We start from the raw sequence: 22,726 nt of genomic DNA, 5'->3' as shown, positions 1-22,726 counted from the left end.
CATCTCTCCAACTCTGCTTCATCACTGTCACTCTAGCAATAATAATGGCAGCCCCTCAGGTCACTGTCACTTCCACCTTCCACATCCCTGACCTCATTGATCCTGCCGCCTGCTCCATGAAGTGAGCAGGACTAGAATGATCCTTTGTTCTATTCAACATAGCAGAGCTAGAGGCTCAGAGAGGCTAGGTGTCTTGTCCAAGGGCACACAGAGCTGGGCCCTACCCTTAAGTCTCTGTATTCCCTAATCCAGAATATTCTTTCCCACAACATGATGGAGCCTCCCAAAACTCATTCCCAGGCATTTCTCTACTTTGGATAACACATTTACCTTAATTTTTCTTCTATTGTCATGATCAGGCTGTAAGATGCAGAGACAGGAACATCAGGAGAGGGGGGTTTATGCCAGCAGATGTGACATCTGTTTCTGCATTCTCTTGAAGAGGCGACCATGCTCATATGAATAGTGGTTATCACTTAGGAGGCACTGATCAATGTTGTAGGTGCTAGTATGAGCACTCAGCACACCCCATCCTTAACTGTAGGTGAAAGTACCGCACAGACGACTCAAAGGGTGTTATATCTACCCATCTGACTGAAGCAGAGGATCTGTCCACCAACCCAGCAGGATACAGAGGCCAGGTGAAGCACGTGAAGCATTAACTCCAAATGGGTGACAATTTGAACAGTAAATGTAATCTGCAAAGTGGCAAGCGGGTCAGCATCTTCCAAACATGGGATGCTTTTTAAAAATTCTTTTAAAAATTTTTAATTTTTTTTTGAGACAGGGCCTTGCTCTGTCACCCAGGCTGGAGTGCAATGGCATGATCATGGCTCACTGCAGCCTCAGTCTCCCTGGGCTCAGGTGATCCTCCCGCCTCAGCCTCCACAGTGGCTGGGACTATAGGCATGCTCCACAATGCCTGGCAAATTTTTTAATTTTTTGCACAGACAGGGATTCCCCAGGCTGGTCTTAAACTGCTGGGCTCAATCTACATACCTCAGCTTCCCAAAGGGCTGGGATTATAGGCATGAGCTACCATGTGACCTCTGGCCATTTTGTTTTGTTTTGTTTGTTTGTTTTTTTAACTGAGACAGGGTCTTGCCTGGTCACCCAGGCTGGAGTGCAGTGGCATGATCACAGCTCACTGCAACCTTAACCTCCCGGCCTCAAGCCATCCTCCTGCCTCAGCCTCCCAAGGAGCTGGGACTACAGGCACGCGTCACCATGCCCGGCTAACATGGGATGCTTTTAAAGGGTATCTATTCTCACAGACACCTCCCCTTGGCCAATGTCGCCATGAAATATTTCTATTATGATGTTTTTAAATGTATGTTGGCATAAAAGCAGATATAAGTTCTTCACTTATACCTTATCTACTACTATAAAACAAAAACAAATCTGCAAATTAAATATGACCACAATTACAAAACTAATAAAATTCAAATTAAAAACATGTCTGTGGTGGGCACGGTGATGTTTTGCTGAGACAAAACTGCCATTCACAATCTGAATGGTGGACACACTCCACAGACAGTTCTTTTTTCAAGAGCTTCATCAGCACATATCATTTTAAAAAATGTATTTACTCCAGAGAGTTCTTTTGATTTTCCCCTGCCTCTCTGAGGACCTCTGTGATTTTCCACTTCCCCCTTCTCAGACTTCTGTGAACCTTCTGTTCATACAGCATGGCACTCCATTCTTGAGCCTTTACCAGGCACAAAGAAGAGCATTTCTGTATCATGCCCATGGTATTTTCTTGTCATTGTGCAGTAATTAAAGTGAGACAGTTCAGCACAGTTGTCATCACAAACACAAATGCAGAACAGACACCAGAATCATGTGGCAATGCATGATGATTAGATAGTGATCAGTTAATTCAGAAAAGGATGATGGTAATATCCTGTAACTTAAAGCAATTACAACGTGATCATAGTGTACTGTGGACCCCCAGGGGACCCCAATTTGAGAAACTCATGTTCAGACACATCTCGCATCCATGGGGAGCATGGATTAGAATTGGGGAGCTGAATTAAGAGGCTATGAAGTTATTTAGGCCTGATAGCAGGAGGGCTTCAATGGCTAAAATGGGAAGGAAGGGCCAGGTGTGGTGGCTTACACCTGTAATCCCAGCACTTTGGGAGGCCGAGGCAGGAGGATCACTTGAATCCAGGAGTTAAAGACCAGGCTGGGCAACGTGGCGAAACCCTGTCTTTACAAAAAAATAGAAATAAAAATTAGCCAGGTGTGGTGGCATGCTCCTGTAGTCCCAGCTATTCAGGAGGCTGAGGTGGGAGGATTGCTTGAGCCCCAGGAGGTCAAGGCTGCAGTGAGCCGTGATCATGCCACCGCACTCCAGCCTGGGTGACAGAGTGAGAACCCATCTAAAAAAAAAAAACATTGGAAGGAAGAATCTGAGCCATGTGTTGTGTTAAAGGAAGACTAGGCAGGATTTGAGCTTTGATGGTGATGCCCAGAGAACTGGCACGAGGTTCCTTGAGCTGCCCAGGCCCTAGAGGTGCCATCAGAGATGAGGAAGGAAATCAGTAGCAGCAAAGCAAGGGAGAAACCTCAGCTGCTTTTCCTAAGCGTATTGAGATCCTGGGCTTGGCTTCACTTTACTCGTTCTGAGCCTTAGTTTTTTCATTGGTTAAATGAGAATAAGACCTTCCCTGCGCTTGGCAGAATGGACAAGTGAGTAAGGGCACAAGCTGGGAAATCAGGCAGCCCATGGCCTGAATTCTAGCTCTACGACTTGCTAGCTAGGAGACCCAAGAGTAGACCCTGGACATATCCGGGGCTGTGTTTCCTAGGCTGTAAAAGAGAAATAGCATTCACACCTTTGTACAGTTATTGTCAAAAGTGAATGTGATCGTGTTTGCAAGGGGCTTGGTCAGCGTCTGAAACTTTGTGACCCGCTCAGTAAATAATAACTGCTGTGTTACTGTTACCATCAACCTCATTCATATCATCAATGATGACGTGTTACCATCATCATCATTCCCTCACCAGCTTTCTCTATCTCTCCATCATTCTGGGTCCTAGCTTCCCTCAACATGTGAATCCTGCTTCTCTGCCTATGAAGACTTTGTCCAGTGTCTTTACCTCACAGCTATTCTCCTTTTTCTAATGCAGGTTCTAAACCTGTTTTATGCCGTAGACTCTTTGGTAGACTGGTGAAACCTACAGACTCTTTCTCAGAATAAGGTTTTTATTTCTTTCTTTTTCTCTTCCAACTTCTTTCCCTCCCCCTCCAAATGTCCAACAATGATAGACTGGATTAAGAAAATGTGGCACATATATACCATGGAATACTATGCAGCCTTAAAAAAGGATGAGTTCATGTCCTTTGTAGGGACATGGATGAAGTCCAACTTCTTTTTTAGGTTCAGAGGGCACATGCGCAAGTTCGTTACATAGGAAAATTGTGTGTCGCTGGGGTTTGGTGTACACACGATTTTGTCACCAGGTAGTGAACATAAGTACTCGATAGGTAGTTTTTTGAACCTCACCCTTCTCCCACCCTTCACCCTCAAGTAAGTCTTGGTGTCTATTGTTCCCCTCTTTGTGTCCATGTGTACTCAATATTTAGCACCCACTTATAAGTGAGAACATGCGGTATTTGGTTTTCTGTTTCTGCATTAATTCGCTTAGGACAATGGCCTCCAGCTGCATCCATGTTGCTGCAAAGAAGGTGATTTCATTCTTTTTTATGCCTGTGTAGTATTCCATGATTTGTATGTACCACATTTTTTTTTCTTTTCTTTTCTTTTCTTTTTTGTGGAGACAAGGTCTCATTCTGTTGCCTAGGCTGGAGTACAGTGGAGTGGCTCAGCTCAGTGGGGCTCAAGCAATCCTCCTGCCTCAGTATCCTGAGTAGCTGGAACCAGAGGTCCTTGGGCCACCATGCCCAGCTAATTTTTGTGTTTCTTGGAGAGATGGGGTTGCACCATGTTGTCCAGTCTGGTCTCAAATTGAGCTCAAGCGATCCTCCTGCCTTGGCCTCCCAAAGTGCTGGGATTGCAGGCATGAGCCACTGCTCCCGACCCAAACCATATTTTCTTTATCCAGTCCACTGCTGGGCATCTAGGTTGATCCCATATCTTTGCTATTTTGAAAACAAATAATGTTTTTAAATGCATAAAACATAACACATAGGATTGCAAAGGAAGTAATTATACTGAAATATCGTTACCAAGTGTTTTGTTTTTTTTTTTTTTTTTTCGAGACAGAGTATCACTCTGTCACCCAGGCTGAAGTGCAGTGGTGCAACCTCGACTCACTGCAACCTCTGCCTCCTGGGTTCAAGTGATTCTCCTGCCTCAGCCTCCCGAGTAGCGTACAGGTTCACGCCACCACGCCTGGCTAATTTTTGTATTTTTGGTAGAGACAGGGTTTTACCATGTTAACCAGGCTGCTCTCAAACTTCTGACCTCAGATGATCCACCCACCTTGCCCTCCCAAAGTGCTGGGATTACAGGCGTCAGCCACCGCGCCCAGCCAACATGTGTGTTTCTTTATTAACGCATTAACAAACGAGCTAGCTGTGAGTCTAACAGATTCTATAATTTTGAAGTAGTAATGAACATAAACATTTCAAGATATTTGTAACAACTGTAAGGTGATATGAAAATACTTGTGATTTCTTTTGGTGACAAAGTCACAGGTCCTGATAATACTACTGTGGCTATTGGTCTATGTTCATAATGAAAGCAAGTGCTACATTTCAGTTAGAGGTTAATGTAAAATAAAGATGTATTTTTTTCCCATCCAGGTTCACAGCTTCTCTGAATTGTATCCACAGACCCCTTGCTACAAATCAAATGGTGCTGTCTGCCTCATGCTACTGATTCCATTTAGTTAAGACTTATTTCTATTTGAACATTCAAAATTATTTTTATCTACCAACATGCACATGGTGAAAAAAAAGAATCAAATGAGAGAGAACCCCATACAACAGGAAACAGTTCTCCCCCCACTTCTTCCTACTTTTATTCTGCTTCCCAGGGGCTACCATTCTTAAGTTTTCTAGCTGTTTCCTCCGTGGTTATCTCTAAATCTCTAAACACCATGCTAAAACATGGTATTTATTAATTTACAGACCTTAGACCTCATCTATTGATATTTCTTACCCTGTCCTCCCAAAATAGGTTTATCACTATTTTTAGTTCTACCTTGGTTACCTTGGCAACTCTAACAAATGCCTTTATGATTCCATTTCTTATTTCATCCACTACAGGTGTTACATTTTGACTCCACACTATTTCAGATGAGATGTTGGTGCTTCACCTTCCTTTGTTCTTCCCCTTTCTCTGCATTTCAAAATATTGACAACTGGCTGGTTGCAGTGGCTCACAGCTGAAATCCCAGCACTTTGGGAGGCCGAGGCAGTAGGATTCTTGAGTTCAGACATTTGAGACCAGCCTGGGCAATGTGGCGAAATCCCATCTCTACAAAAAATATTTTTAAAAAATTTTGCGGGGCATGGTGGCGTATGCCTGTGGTCCTATCTATTCAGGAGGCTGAGTCGGCAGGATCACTTGAGCCTGGGAGGTGGAAGTTGCAGTGAAATGAGATCATGCCACTGAACTCCAGCCTGGGTGACAGAGCCAGACCCTATCTCAAAAAAAAAAAAAAAAAAGAACAAAGAAAAAATGTTGACATCTTTCTTTTGATGCATAGGTCCTGTACACTTAATATAGCTATAAGCTCCTGGAAAGCAAGGGACCTGGTTTGATTTCTCTTATATCTCAAGTGGATCTAATGGCACATACTAGGTGTGCAGTAAATCTGTGTCCCGTGCTCTGCCCTTTGGCTGTAGTATGTGCCCGCTAACCTGGCTGCCGATCTGGAAAATTAGCCCCCAGCCACCACTATAGCCAGGGGAAGGAGTGGAGCTGATATGATGCATGCAAGCCCATCCCCACTGACTGGCCAAAGCATAGTCATGGGGGCTATTATTGCCCGCAGTTACGCACTACAGAAATTCTCCTGGCCTTGGGGGTCTGATTTCCCATTAGAGCTTCAAGGAAGCTTCTTCAGGGAGAATATTAATGACTGTCCAAATCATTAGCTTTCCTCCCACCAGCATCACTAGATTTTCAGCCAGGCATAAAATGGTCCTGGAAAAGGAGACAGCAAGACCAGATGTCAGAAGGAAGAAGGCTTTCGCTATCATTCCCGAGTTTGATGACTTGTTTCCCGGGTGCTGTTCCTGCTTCATAAAGAGAATCTATTTCCTACAAGAGAAATCTCATGTGTGAGAGATCTTTCTAAAGCCTGCTCTCTTCACTCAAGCCTCTGATATCAATCCAAGGCTCTCCAGTCCCTTGGGATAAAATCCAAATCCAAACTCAACCCAAGGCCCATTGTGACCAAGCCCTGGTCTCTAGCCAACCCTATTCCTTCCAGCTTCACCTCCCATAATCAAGCCAAATATAACCACTTGCAATTTCCCCAGATCAGTAGACATCCTCTTGCCCTTGCTGTTCTACATGGAAAGCTCTCCTCCCCAGCAGCATCCCCTACTTGTCTTTCCTACCTTGGCATAGACAGCACCTCTGCCAGTCTTCCCTGAGGCCTCCTAGGTCCTATGTCCTCCCACAGCCTCTTGAACTCTTCCCTATCATCATCTATATCATTGAATTGAGATGATCTATTTACTCAATGGTCTCCCCCTCTAAAGTATAAATTCCTTGCAGGTGAAATTCATATGATATTCAGCATTAGGTCACAACAATGCCTAACACAGTGCCTGGAAGCTAGAAAGTGTTCAATAAAGATGTTTGTGATGAGTGTACGAGTGGATAAATGTATGAATTGATGGTGGAAGGGGATGGTTGTTTGAATGCGTGGATAGATGGATGAGTGGATGAAGGGATGGTTGCATAAATAACTGGAAGGCTGGGATGGATACACAAATGGGTGAAAAGGTTACCGGTTGGAAAGATGGAAGGCACATGACCTCTGGTCCCTGATAAAGTGGACAAGTGCCATCAAAACACACATCATGGAGTAACAGTTGGCCCTATTGCATGTAGCCCGGAGGTTAAGTTCATGTGCTAACTTTCCCCAGCTCTCCCAGTAACCCATGGAGGATCTTTCACTCAAAAGTATCTCTGGGCTGGGCACAGTGGCTCATGCCTATAATCCCAGCATTTTGGGAGACCTAGGAGAGTAGATCACTTGAGCCCAGGAGTTCAAGACCAGCCTGGGCAACATGGGCTCGAAATCTTGTCTCTACAAAATATACAAAACTTAGCCAGGTATGGTGGCATGCGCCTATAGTCCCAGCTACTCAGGGGGCTGAGGCTGGAGGATTGTTTGAGCCCAGAGGTTGAGGTTGTAATGAGCTATGATCATGCCACTGCACTCCAGCCTGGGTGACAGAGCGAGACCCTGTCTAAAAAAAAAAAAAGTCTCTGAATCTTCCTGGAACTTGTACTTTTACGGAGCAGATTTGGAGCTCTGAATGTTACATGTATATTATCAATTGTGTAAGCGGGACTTTTTTGAATTTCTTATTCAGCAACAAACATTTCCTAAGGATATATTATGCTCCAGCAACTATGGCAGGTGCTAGAGATATGGAAATGAAAAATCACTGCCTTCCGGGAGCTTAGGGTCTGGGGGAAGTGGCGGATGTAAATGTGCACTCAGCTAATAATAACACAATGACAATGGCTGAGATCATTGCTGCCATTTATTAAGTTCTAACTAATAGGAGAATAGGACGTAGATGGAGAATGAAGAGAGGATGCCCCTGATACAGAGTACAAGAGAAAAATATCATACCCTATCATGTGAGGTGGGTCCTATTAGCTTCATTTCATAAGTGTAGAAAGTGAGGCTCAGAGGGGTTAAGTGAATAATTCAAGGTCACACAGCTGATAAGTGGCAGAGCCAGAACTCTACCTGCCTCCAAGACCCAGGTTTTTAACCACTCCATGGCCTCTGACATAGCACACAGCCAGACCATGAGAGAGGAACCAAGAGGGGTATAAGCCATGTACCAGAGGAACATGGAGAAGAGAGAAATGGACTCTTATTGGAGGAAAGGCAGAGACTTTACCCAGGAGGGGATATCAGAGTTTGGGTGGGACATTCTGTGTACTTGAGAGTAGTTACTCATAGATTTAAAGAGGTGGTCTCTAAAACTTCAAAGCCTGGTCTCCTGAGGGCTCTGACAGAAGACAGGGCATTCATCTCCTGGCTAGATCACCTCACTCCATTCCCCAGAGGCTGCATGGCACCAAGGACAGGACCCAGCTTGGGATCACATAGACACAAGCTGAAATCCCAGCCCTGTACCAGCTGTAGGGTAAGTGATAGAGCTCAGTGTCTGTCTCCTAATTTGAGCTCTCCGAGCCTCAGCTTCCTCATCTAGAAAGTGGGAGTAATGATGCCCACCTTGTCTGATTGTTGTTCGTATGGGGATAGTGTACGTCAGCCTGGCACTTAGAAGGGTCAGTAAAGAGTGGGTCCCTTCTTCTGGCTCCCGGACATAAGCAGCCTGCTCACATCATCCTCACAAGCTGATCCTTTTGTGGACGGAGAATCCCTTTGAGAATTGGTAACAGTGAAAGCCTTTCTCTGCAGAAAAACACATGCATACCCTGAATTGTTTCTCGCATCTTGCAAAGGAGGTTTGCAGACCTCTGTGGGCCCAGGGTCAGACCTCCTGGTCTTAGGGCTAAAATTGGAATCATGCAGTTGTTCACATTAACATTTGAGTGATCTTGGATTTTGGAAACCAAGGGCAACATGGATGCTCTGGTTTGAAAGCCTCTCTATGGACAAGCAAGAAAATGCTCTAAATTATCTGTGAATTGATTAAAAAAAAACCATCACCATTGCATGGACATTTCCTGTGTTTCTGGCACTATGCTAAGCCATCTATACATATTAGCATTTTTTCCTACCCCTTCAATTTTTCAAAAAGTTTATTGTATATATTTGAAATGTACAGCCGGACTCAGTAGCTCAAACCTGTAATCCCAGCACCTTGGGAGGCCGAGGCAAGAGGATTGCTTGAGCCAAAGAGTTCAAGACCAACCTGGGCAACATAGTGAGACCCCATCTCTACAAAAGTAAAAATTTAGCTGGGCATGGTGGCGTGCATCTCTATTCCCAGCTACTTGGGAGGCTAAGGTGGGAGGATCCCTTGAGTCCAAGAAGTCAAGGCTGTAGTGAGCTGTGATCGCACCATTGCACTCCAGCCTGGGTCTGGATAAGAGATGTATTAATTTCCTAGGGTTCCCCTAACAAACTACCACAAACTAAGTGGCTCCAACAACAGAGATTTCTTCTTCCACAGTTCTGGAGGCCAGAATTTCAAATCCAAGGTGTCGGGGGCAGATGCCTTCAGAGAGCCATGAGGAAGAATCTTCTCCAAGCCTCCCTCTTTGCCTCTGCAGCCTCAGGTGTTTCTTAACTCGTAGTGTTCCTTCTCCCTACGTCTTCACATCCTCCCCACTCTATGCATGTCTGTCTCTTCACACGGTGTTCTTTTTGTAAGAACACTCATCATACGGGATTGGGGTCCACCATACTTTAGTGTGACATCATCTTAACTAATAACATCTGCAGTGACCATTTTCTCAAACAAGGTCACATCCTGAGGTACTGAGGTGAGGACTTCAACATATGAATTGGGGGTTGGGGGACAGAATTCAGCCCATAACAAGAGGGGACTTCACAGCAATTCAGGAATGTGTAAGAATGGCCTTAGAATCTCTCATCCCTTCCTTAAGTGGTCAAGAGCTAGATAAGGAGATAAGGAGAAAGGAGGATTGGAGAGGGGAGAGAATGTGATTATAAATGAATGTACAGTCTGGGCATGGTGGCTCACACTTGTAATCCCAGCACTTTGGGAAACCAAGGTGTATTAGACCATTCTCACGCTGCTATAAAGAACTGACGGAGACTGGATACTTTATAAAGGAAAGAGGTTTAATTGACTCACAGTTCCACGTGGCTTGAGAGGCCTCCGGAAACTTACAATCATGGCAGAAGTGCAAGCAAACACGTCCTTCTTCACAGGGCAGCAGGAAGAAGAAGTGCTGAGCAAAGGGGGAAAAGCCGCTTATAAAACCATCAGACCTCATGAAAACTCACTCACTACCATGAGAAGAGCAGCATGGGGGTAACTGCCCCCATGATTCAATTTCCTCCCACCTGGTCCCTCCCACGACACGTGGGGATTGTGGGAATTACAATTCAAAATGAGATTTGGGTGGGGACACAGCCAAACCATATCACAAGGCAAGTGGATTGCTTAAATTCAGGAGTTCAAGACCAGCCTGGGCAACATGGCAAAACCCTGTCTCTACAAAAAAAAATTTAAAAATTAGCCAAGCATGGCGACACATGCCTGTGGTCCCAGCTACTCGGGCGGCTGAGGTGGGAGGATTGCTTGAGCCCGGGAGGTGGAGGTTGCAGTGAACTGAAGTCATGCCACTGCACTCCAGCCTGGGCAACAGGGTGAGACCCCGTCTCAAAAAATAAGTAAAATTTAAAAATTAAAATTAAAATAAGTGAACTTACAGAACCTAAGTAAAACACACAAGGCTCGTCATTAGAACTCTGCTGTGGTTCCTCTCCCCCTCCTTCCTCTTTTCCTCTCCCTCCTCCCCTTTCTCTCCTCCCTCTCCCCCTCCTCTTCCTCCTCCCCTTTCTCTCCTTCCCTTTCCCCCTCCTCTCCCTCCTCCCCTTTCTCCTCCCTCTCTACCTTCCCTCTCTTCAAATAAGTGGAACATGAAGTACTTGGGCATTTTGAGGCTGATTCCTTTATAAGAAAGAGAATATATAATATATATATGGTCACTGCCCCTGCCACAGACCAGGGATTTGGGTAACCAGGGACAGGTGGGCAAAAGGAAGCTGTTGGAAGTTTTGGGAAAAAAAAACCAAAACGGTGTTCAATTTATTTTATCTTTTTCAATGGGAGAATTTTAAATCTCCTTTTTTTGCCTACTGTAGGTTCCGCAGAGCAGTAGCTCTTAAATTTTAGCATGCATCAGATTCACCCAGAGGCCTATTTTTTTTTTTTTTTAAATAAGGAGCTTTCTGATCCCTACTTCCAGAGATGCTAATCAGGACAGGCTACATAATTTTCAGGGCCCCATGCAAAATGAAAATTAGTTCAAAAACTAATAAGAATTTTAGGACAGCAACAGCAGCTGCACAGGTCACAGGCTCGTGATTCTGATTCAGAAGATCTGGGTGGGGCCTTGGAATCTGCATTTCACCAGGTCCTTGGGTGATTGTGGTGCAGGGGGCTGCAGACCATCCTTGGCAGATGGTCTGGCACAGAAGGTGAGCTGGGAAGTTTCTGGGAGGTTTCTGGGTAAGTGGGTTTGAGCTGTAGCTTCCTGACCAACCTCCCTCCCCACTAATCTCTTAAAAGTAGTTCTGAAAACTGTGGCCAGAAAGATGTAAGAGCTACTTTCAGAGTTGGACATGGCCATGCTGTGGAAGAGGGTCCCTTCTTCTTCATGTCCTGGAGGCAGCTGGGGGAAGGGTGATACCTGAAGCCCAGCCTCTGCCTCTCCCACCTCTGGAAAGGGATGTGGCAGAGTCCAAAGGACAAATGTCTGTGCCCTGAACTCTTAGCCCTTCACCAACCACAAGTCCTAAACCAATTTGTGATTTGGCCTAGGTCCACCACAGAGGGATATCAGGAAGGTCAGCCTGACTTTTCTGTGTAATTTTCCCATGTGGGAAGATGGACAACAACTGGTGTCCCCTATGAAATCCAGTCAAGCAGGCATCACAGGTGGCAGGTGGCATTGCAGGCACCATTTTTAGAGAGACCCTGCACCAGGACACTCCAAGGAGGAAAGAGTGCCCTGGAATTTCAAGAGGATCCATACCTAAGATTGGGTCTGAAAATCGCCAGTCCTCTTTCAGAAGCCGGTGGTTGCCATCGGATCTCTCCCAGTGCCTGGTGCGTGGAGGGCGTGGGTAATTAACATGAAAGAATAAAGCAAAACGAGGCTGATGGACAAGGGGTGCTTCCTTATGGTCCTTATCTCCCACTGCTCGAATTAGCCAGCAGTGGTCCAGCCCAATGCCAGAAAATGAAGAAGGGATTTTCTCAAGTTTGTTGCCGGGGGGCAGTGGGGGAGGTTGAGCAGTGACCAGTCTCTGCATCCTGACTGCTGATGCTGATGCTGGAGGTGTGCAAACCTTTGACACCACCCCCCCGGTAGCAAGGAATGCTGTGTCTCCCAATCACCACCCTAGCCTCAAGCCCTGACTCCAGAACCACCTGCTCAGCGTGCAGCTGGACCCTCAGGGGGGCAGTCCGGCTCTTCTTGGCCTGGTCTTGGACGGCAGAGAAGTTCAAAGTTGGAAACCAAGTCATTCCAAGGTCCCAGCCTCTACTATCCAGGAGCCTGCAGCCCTGTCAGTGATATTTGATTCTGTAGGAAACTGCCAGGACATGAGATGCTGTAATGGGCACTGAGGGGTGGGGAGTAGAGAGGGAAAGGCTGGTGTGAGCTGGACCCACTACTGTCGGGGTCTCCTGGTGAAGCTGGGGGTCACCTGAGGCTGTCACCAAGTCAGTAGGCTTCAGAATTGAGTTGGAAGTTTTTTGTTTTTTGTTTTTGAGAAGGAGTTTTGCTCTTGTTGACCAGGCTGGAGTGCGACAGCTCGATCTCAGCTCACCACAACCTCTGCCTCCCGGGTTCAAGCGATTCTTCTGCCTCAGCCTCCCAAGTAGCTGGGATTACAGGCATGCAGCACCACGCCTGGCTAATTTTGTATTTTTAGTAGAGATGGGGTTTTTCCATGTTGGTCAGGCTGGTCTTGAACTCCCGACCTCAGGTGATCCGCTACCCTTGGCCTCCCAAAATATTGAGATTATAGGCGTGAGCCACCACACCGAGCTGAGTTGCAAGTTTTTAATTCTATTTCCTAGCCCCACCTCCTGCTAAGAGAGGCTGCAAATGGGTTGAACAGTGTCCTCAAAATAGATGCATGTAATGTCTGGTGCCTGTGAATATGACCTTATTTGAAAATAGGGTCTTTGCAGATGTGATTAAGTCAGGGATTTGGGATGAGATTATCTGGACTAAGGGTAGCCCCTAAATCCTATGACTGGTATCCTTATGAGAAAGGAGAAGAAAATTTAGGACACAGAGAAGAACGGAATGTGAAAATGAAATCAGAGATTGAACTGATGCATTTACATGCCAAGGAACTCCAAGGCTTGCTGCCAGAAGCTAGGAGAGGCATGGGATGGATTCTCCCGTGAGCCTTTGCGGAGAGTCTGGCCCTGCCAACACCTTGGTTGAGGACTTCTGGCCTCCAAACTCTTAGAGAATAAGTGTCTGTTGTTTTAAGCCACAAAGTTTGTGGCAATGTGTTAGGACAGTCCTGGGAAACTAAGTCAGAGGTCACGGACATGGGCCTGCCTGGCTGGTCTGGGACGTAGTAAGTTCTCAATAAATGTGTGTTGATTTTAGGGAGTTACTTTTCATTCCATAGACTTTTAAAGAAGATTACAAGGTGTTGTTTTTTGTTTTGTTTTGTTTTGTTTTGTTTTGTTTGTTTTTGTTTTTGTTTTGACAGAGTCTCCCTGTGTTGCCCAGGCTGGAGTGTGGGCTCGCTGCAGCCTACCAGGGATCTTAAGATCAGAATAATTGGCATTCCTCAGACACATAGGACATATGACTGCATTTGAAAAAGGGGGCTTTGTTGCTACATTTGAAAAGCATTTAGCTCGTGCCTTGCTCCTGAAGCAGGAGCCATAGACTCACAGCATCGGCGTCACCTGGGAATTGGCTAGAAACGCAGAACTCTGGCCCTGCCCCAGACCCACTGAGTCAGACCCTGCCTGTGAGCAAGACCCCCATGTGGCCGGTGTGTACATCACTGTTGGAGAACAGCCCAGTTCAAATCGTGGCCATGGAGGAACCTGCTGTGTGGCCTTGGGCAAAACGCTTAAGCTCTCTGAGCCCTGGTTTCCCCAACCGTAATCTAGATCTAGAGCTGTCATCCCCTCAGCTGAGACAAGAGCTATCCCCATGGTGGACAGTCAGGTGATGTTGAACCCCCGATCGAGGCTACACCTTGGTAACAAGAAGCAGACCCTCCTTTCAGTGAGAAACCAAGCAGCAGTCGGGGGCAGGGAAAGGCGGTAAAATACTGGACGCTATGAGCCAGGAAGAGGAGGAGGAAGGAGGGGCCGCTTGGGTCACTGGGGCCTAAGAGAATGGGCTTGCAGTGGCATTTCTAGGAGTTAGGGGGCAGGGATAGGTGAGATGGAAAGGATTGAACTAAACTAGCCAAGCTCACCCAGTTTCACTTTCCTGCACTCTTGCCCAGGAGTTTAATTTTTTACTTAGTCATTCACTAAATATTAGTTGAATGCCTACTATGTGCCACGGCCCATGATGATGAATATCTTTGTATGGCTTTTTTTCTAAATTTAATTTTTTTTTTTGAGATGGAGTCTCACTCTGTCACCAGGCTGGAGTGCAGTGGCATGATCTTGGCTCACTGCAACCTCTGCTTCCTGGGTTCAAGCAATTCTGCTGCCTCAGCCTCCCCAGTAGCTGGGACTACAGGCGTGCGCCACCATGTCCAACTAATGTATTTGGAGACAGGGTTTCACCGTGTTGGCCAGGATGGTCTTGATCTCTTGACCTCGTGATCTGCACGCCTCGGCCTCCCAAAGCGCTGGGATTACAGGTGTGAGCGACCGCGCCCGGCCCTCTCTATGGTTTTTAGCAGCCCATATCTACAGTGGGGTATTACCATAGAATGTGATCAGTGCTGTGCTTGAGGTACAGGGGGAACCAAATCAGTCTAGGGGAGACAGGGAAGGGCCTCTTAGAGGGCATGGTCTCTAAGCTGAGATCTGAAAGTTGAGTCAGCAAAGGGAAGGAAGGAAGAGTGCTCCAGGCAGAGGGGACAGCATGTGCAAAGTCCCTGAAGTGAGGGAGTGGGAAATATAAGTACCGAATTGAACGCAGCTGGGTTTGGCTGGACTAGGGAGGCTGGAGGGGGCTGATGAGGAGAAATTAGCCTGGAGACAAAAGCAGGTCTCGGTCAAAGAGGGCCATCAGCCGTCTTTAGGAGGGTGGGCAATAGGTAGCCATGGATGGAATTTGAGCAAGGGGAGACAGATTCAGACTGATGCTACAGAAAGATCATGTTGGCTGCTGTGAAGAACTTCAGTGGGGGTACAAGAGCAGGCAATAGACCAGCTAAGAGGCATTCACCATCATCCTCACCAGAGTTGGTGGTGGTCTAAGGCTTTCAATTAGGGCTGAGGAATTGGGGTTTAAAATGATGCCCATCTCACCTCTGAACTCCCAAACTTCACCTAGTCACCAGCGGAAGTTAGACACACACTAGTTCAAATCTTGGCCACAGAGGTACTTGCTATGTGACCTTGAGCAAAATTCATAAGGTCTCTGAGCCTTGGGTTTCCCAACCACAAAACAAGGACTATTTTACTACCTCACAAGAATTGTAACAGTGTATAAAGCCTTCTATTCATAAGGCCAAGTAAGAATTAAATGAGAAAATACACAAAAAGTATGGTGCCCAACAGAATAAGGGCCCACACACAGCAGCTGTAAGTGTTTCATTGATCAATCGTTAATTCTCCAATGACCCAGAACCTCCTTTGTGCCAAGTTCTGGGGACCTGGTGAGCAAGATGCTTTCCCTACCCTCAAGGATATCACAGGCTAGTTGGAGAGATAGACACTTATATAAAAGGAAGAGGAGAATCAGCCATGCCTGGCGTACCTCCCAGGCTGGGGCAATGGCCAAGGGAATGCTTTTGGAAAGAGGAAAAACTACGTGTGTAGACAGACAGTGGGAACAGCCCCTGGTATCCCCAGCTCTAGTTGCCAGCCCAGGAAATACAGAGCAGGGTAATATGATCGGGCCTGGAATTCTCCCATTGGCATGGAGAGAACAACGGATGCAGTGTGTGTGTGTGTATGTGTGTGTGTGTGTATGCACGTGCACACACACACATATGCATGCATAATCACCTAAATAGCACAGATCCCAGGGCTCATGGAATAGGGTTAGTGACAGCCACATGTGAGGGTCACGGGATCTGCTGGAGGTGCCACTGCAGTTGAGAAAGGCATCCTAGGTCTGGCCTGGCCCTGGGCCTCGTGGAAAAGGACAGGGGTGAAAATAACCCCGGAGCGAGAGAAGCTGCAGGTTGGGATGGCCTTCAGGACGGCGCCTGACGGGATCTATTAAGCTGAGAACTATGTCTGCCTCTGACCTTTCCATGTGTAGAGAAACCCTACCCCAGGGACACATTGTAACAGTGAAGAACCGGAAATAGCCTGAGTGCCCATCCAGGAGCAAATGAGTAACATGTGGTCTCTATCATGCATATGGCAAGTTAAAAGAAAGAGCTAGATCTGTAAGTATCCACATGACCCGATCTCAAACACATCCTGTGGAGTGAGAAAAGGAGGCAGTAGAATAAGGTTAAAAGGTGATAATATGTAGATAGGCTTGAACATTCGTCCATCTACAAAATGGTGCTATCTATACTATGCTGGTGCATATATTCGTATGTATCAGTAGAAAGCAAGCGTGGAAAGATCACAGGAAACTTACAGCATAGATTACCTCTGGGAAACAGTGACATTGGAGGACACCTGGAGAGGATCATTTTTTAGCACTCCCCTCCTCTCTATGACAAAATTATTTTCAGTAATAATCCTCTAATAATAAGGATTCTTTTCACAGTTTCTTGTTCTTTATTTAAAATTATTGAACAATTATTTAAAAACAATACATTTCTATGTTAAAGTTATATTCAAATTCAGTAAAATAGATTGTGTGTAAACTATAAATTTGTGCCTAACAAAACACCCAAAAAATTTCTTTGGAGTTGGTTGAAAGTAAAAAAAAAAAAAAAAAAAAAAAATACCTCACCATTTTAAATTTTAATCAGAAATAAATGTTAAACAGCATTCCCAGTGGTGGCAAAGAATGACAGAATTAACTCAAGTGCTACTTCCTTGTGTCTATAATCACTGTTTATGTTGAATCTATTGTTTAAACAAAGGAAGGTATATTATTCCAGAGGCTGAAGACACAGACTGGGCCCTCAGTGACTTTGAACAATTCCAAACGGTTCTGAACTTTCCAACTTTTGAAATAATTGCATGTTGAGTCTGCCTGTGTATAACCAGGGGCTTCTCTGAATTTGCTTCCATGTAGAATAATGTACTATGTTCATTAAAGAATAACTAGGCGGGGCGTGGTGGCTCACGCCTGTAATCCCAACACTTTGGGAGGCTGAGGTGGGCAGATCACCTGAAGTCAGGAGTCTGAGACCAGCCTGGCCAACATAGTGAAAACCCGTCTCTACTAAAAATACAAAAAATTAGCCAGGCGTGGTGGCACGCACCTGTAATCCCAGCTACTTGGGAGGCTGAGGCAGGAAAATCACTTGAACTGGGGAGGCGGAGGTTGCAGTGAGCCGAGATCACACCATTGCACTCCAGTGTGGGCAACAAGAGCGAAACTCTGTCTCAAAGAAAAAAAAAAGAATAACTAATAAAAATGTGCTAATTAAGTAACATGAATTGAACTAGAAGTCATTATGTTACGTGAAATATGCCAGGCACAGAAAGACAAATATCGCATGTTCTCACTCACATGTAGGAGCTAAAAAAGTTGATCTTGTGGAGGTAGAGAGTGGAATGATGGTTATCAGAGGCTGGGAAGGATGTGTGAGTCGGAGAGGTGAAGAGAGGTTGGTGAGATAATAACATACAGTCCAATAGAAGGAATAAGTTCTAATGTTCGATCTCAGAGTGGGGCGACGATAGTTAACAGCAATGTATTGTGTACTTCAAAATAGCTAGAAGAGAGGAATTGAACTGTTCTCAACACACAGAAATGATAAATACTCTAGGTGATCGGTACGCTAAATACCATGGCTTGATATTACACATTCTATGCACGTAACAAAGTATCATATGTGCCCCATACATATGCACAAATATTATGTATCGGTTTTTTAAATGTACTAATTTGAAGCTTATTAGTAAAACTTAGTAATAATGCAGCAGTGGTTTAGAATTTAGACAAACAGAATACTTTCTCAGGGTGAAATATTTGATCCCTGATATTGTTTAAAACAGCCAGTTCATGGTGATAAGAAAAAGCAGACTGACTTTTGTCAGTTTTATGATTGTTGTACATTTTTCTACCGACAGCCCAGCCCCTTATTACCTGCAACCAGGTTACTCCCTCATCCCCGCCCTTGGTGCCCGTTGCTGGGGAGGGGATACAGAGGACCAGAGTCAGAGCTGGGAGTTAAAAGGGACTTTAGCTTTACCTATAATATCCGAATTTTTTTCCAGCATAGTGGTTAAGAGCATGGGTTCTGAAGGCAGACTGCCTGAGTCCTGATCCTGGCCCCAAGACAAGTTACTTCATTCATCCCAACCTCAGTCTCCTCATCTGTAGAATGGAACTGATAATACCTATATGATAGAGTTGTTGTGAGGATGACAAGAGATAATTTATATAAAATGCATAAAACACCTCCTGGCATAGGGTAGGTATTCAATTAATGCTGGTCATGTTTTTAGAGGATAATGTGTTCATACACTACTGATGTAATTTTAAAAAGCATTTGCCTAGGAAAAAAGCTGGATGCAAACATGCACAATATTAACCCAGGTTAGTGCTGGGGTGGGACCATGCGGGAGAGTTATTTTTATTCTTTGTACATTTTTGTACTTTTAAAAAATTCCAGACCCTCCCCACCTTTGAGGCTGGAAGGCAGGGCTAGGGTGGTTCCCTGGGGCCTCAGTGGCTGAAATGAGCCCTGGCCTCCAGCCACCCTTCAGCTTTGGGTCTGATGCTTCCAGGTCTGCTCAGGACAGCTCTGTCCTGGCCTCCAGAACTCTCTGGCATGACCCCAGGGGCAGCTTTTCTCTCTGAGTAGATTTTCTTTGTCTGGAAATGGACAAGGGGAGTGGCAGGCTGCTGGGGAAGTTGGAGGGACTTGGGCCAAGTTGACAGAGGGAGTGGAGGCAGTCTCAAGGCTCTGAGGGCCCCTCAGGGCCTCGATCCACCCATCCACCCATCCATCCCTCTATCCACTCATCCATTCACCCACCCCTCCACCTCTCCATTCACCTATCCATCCTTCCATCCACCAATCCATCCCTCCATCCACTCATCCACCCATCCATCTACCCTCTATCCACCCCTCCACCCCTTCATCCACCCATCTATCCCCCTTCCACTCATTCATTCCTCTATCCACTCATCCATCCATCCACCCATCCATCCTTCTATCCACTCATCCCTCCATACACCCATCCACCCATCCATCCATCCACCCATCCATTCATCCATCTACCCTCTATCCACCCCTCCACCCCTTCATCCACCCATCTATCCCCCTTCCACTCATTCATTCCTCTATCCACTCATCCATCCATCCACCCATCCATCCTTCTATCCACTCATCCCTCCATACACCCATCCACCCATCCATCCATCCACCCATCCATTCATCCCTCCCTCCATCCATCCCTCCATCCACCTTCCACCCCTCCATTCACTCATTCATCCCTCTATCCACCTCCCTGCCTGTCCATCCTCTCACACATCCATTATTTTATTCATTCACTTATTCCACAAGTATTTATTGAATACCTATTATGTGCCAGGCACTGTACTAGTCCTGGGAGAGAGCAACAAACAAGTCAGACACAGTTCCAGCCTCCTAGGGCTGACATTCTAGTAGAGGGCACAGCATCAAAGTAAACAAACATATAAGTGTATAATTGCAAGTAGGTCTAAGACTCAGGGAAACCAACCAGGCTGCAGCCTGGCTGGCTGACTCTTCACTAGCTGGTCCCGACTACCAACCTCTCCTGACACTTCTCTGTCTAGCTAGCAGCCTGGGCCAGCCCACAGGGTTCAAGGGTTCCAGGCTCCTTCCCAGAATTTTCCTTCACCATTGCCTAACTTGCCAAATTGTGAGAATTGCTGGTACACCTGTTAAAAACACAGATTTCTGGAACCCTCCTGGAGACACCCATTCAGACTGGGAATCTGTGATGAGCGGACAAGCCTTGGGGTGAGTGAGCCACGTCTCAGCTCCACTTTCTCCCCAAGCCTCACATGCAGCCCTGGAGCGTGGGGACAGCTGGGCCCAGGTGACAGGGCCCCGGGATGCACCTGGGCTGATTCTCACGGCCCAGAGCCCTGGAAGGGGAGGGCTTGCTGAGGCCACGGGTCAGACCTGCTCAGTGCCAGGCTGCCAGGAGCCTGAGAAGGCCAGGCCTCTGGGAGAGCAGGCAGAGGTGACCTCAGGATCTGCCCGGATCCTAAGAAGGAGGAGGAGGAGGAAAAGGAGGAGCCTTGGAGGGACTCGGCGGCCTCAGCCAGGTAGGAGGCCTGGGCAGGGAAGATTCCAGTCATCCGGCCCAGTAGGAAGGGGCTTTCTGCCAAGACTCTGTGCTGTCCCGAACCCTCGGTGAGGCCTGCCCTGGCACCACCAGTCTTGCGATCCTGGGCGGGGTCTGTATTTTGTTAGGCAAATGCCCATTGTGGGCACTGGAAAGATCAAGAGCAGCTCCTGGGGGAAGAGGGGGGAGGTCTGAATGGTCAGAGAGGAATTGGAAGCAGGAGCCAAGAACAGGGCCTCTCGGAGTTTGAAAGAGACCCAGACCGCTCCCACTTCCTGAAGCTCCTGGTATACGAAAAAATGAGGGAGTTTCAAAACAGCGTTTTCAAACTCGCTGCTAGATTTTTAATCCTTGAAATGCACTCATGAGACTGCGCTGCACGCCGTTCCACAACGTGATAGGAGGATGCTGGTCATAAGAAAGTGACAGGATTCGCTTTAAATATTAATTCATAGTGCATTACAGCTGGCAAAGTCTGGGACAGGGCAGAAGTTAAAACTTGTTTGATAAATGTCATCTGCTTGGGACCCTACTGCTGCATTTTGGTGACTGTATGAATAACCACATTGGGAGATAATTCCAGATGCCTGGGTTTGAGACCCCCATTCCCTGCAGTTGGCAAGACCTGTGGGCAGGTCATAGAAAGACATGAGGGACTCCTTCTGGTGTGGGGACTTAAGAGATATGATTGGATGAGGCAGTGCACGGCGGGAGCATGGAGGAAGCCTCTCACCTGCCTGGGAAAGCCTGGGGGACTTCTTGGTGGAGGTGGATCTAATCTGGGACGTGAAGGATAAATGAGCATGAGCCAAGTGGAGGAGGGCAGACAATGGACAGATAAGTCTGGCGCCTTGGTATGAGGGCAGAGGAGGGAGAGGCAGGTAGGCAGAGGCAAAGAAGGAAAGACTCTTAGTTATATTTGGGGATTGGAACCTTCATTCCTGAAGTCAATTCAGCCAGACTTTCTGTACTTACAGATCTATCAAGACTTTGTTTTTAATTACATACATGTGTATTCTTTGTAAATGAATTAGGAAATACAGAAAAGCAGAATGATCAGGGATGTTTGTTATCAGGAGTCTGAGATAACTTCAGGGCTCACTTGAGGTTTTAGCTACCCTGACATAGGTTCCCAAGCACGTAAGGAAGAAATGAAACCCTCACCTTGGCCTTGTTAATGATACGATCAGCCACTGTGCCAGCCAGCCACTAGGAAGCCACCGAGAGGGGATGTGGTTTGTTCATTCACAGTTTTGGTGCACACTTTCTCTGTGGCAGGCACTATATTGTTACTGCCCTCCTAAAGCTAAGGATGGGGAAAACAGAGGGACATAAATCCATTAAACAGCAGGTTACAATAACAGGAATTATGTTCTGTATTAGAGGTGATGAGGGCTGGGCCCAAGAGCTTAACACCTGATTTCCTCTTTAGAATGAACAGACACTGAGCCAGAGAAGAAGGGGGTGACAGAGGGCATTCCAGGCAAAGGGAACAGCATGTGCAAAGGTACAGAGGTGTGAAATGACTGTGGTGTATTTGAGGCAAGGTGAAAAGTTCATCAGTTGCAAAATTTCTGGCAAAAGGAGGTGGCAGGGGTGGGGTGGGGCCGGCTGGAGAGAGGAGAAGGGAATGAAGAGAGAAAGAGGTACTGGTTTTCTTAAAGTTAGGGTCCTATAAAGTAAGGTTTACCATTATGTTCTCACCATTTCCACTGCCATCGAACTGTCCCCATTTCTTCAACCCAATAAGCCAGTTGTCACATGTAAGTAGCTCTCAGGTGGGCATGTTTCATGTATACTGTAATGTTTTGCCTGATTGGGTTTGCTTTTTGAGGTTAGCCATCAAGATTTATAATTTGGGATTTCACATTTTTAACAAAATAATCTAGGTGTCCAGCTTCTTGTGAAAAATCAGAGAGCCTGATGACACTGAAGGCTCCATGTTCCCACTTGGGGACAAGCAGTCAAAGTGGAAGGGCAGCAATAGGTGCCCACCGTAGATGAGGTCATAGGCTCTCCAGTTCAATCCAGCCCCTAACCTCACCCACTTCCTAATTTGCACCTCGGTGTAAATGACCTCAGACCCCAATGCCTCCGGGGGCCACCCAGCCTGGCTCCCAGAGGCATCAGGGTCTGGGGTCCCTGCCTTGGGAGCCTCCATGACACCACAAGTCACCTTATTTCCTGCCACCCCAAGTGCTCATCCAGCCTCCCCTAGGTCCTAATCCTGAGGACTGCGGGGTTGGGGGTCAACCATTCCTTATGGCCCCTTCACCTAAAGGAGCTGGTCTG

Source organism: Symphalangus syndactylus, chromosome 13, assembly GCF_028878055.3.
Source record: "Symphalangus syndactylus isolate Jambi chromosome 13, NHGRI_mSymSyn1-v2.1_pri, whole genome shotgun sequence".
Lineage (NCBI taxonomy): Eukaryota > Metazoa > Chordata > Mammalia > Primates > Hylobatidae > Symphalangus > Symphalangus syndactylus.
The sequence above is the reverse complement of the archived record's forward strand: the minus strand, read 5'-3'. Positions refer to the sequence as shown.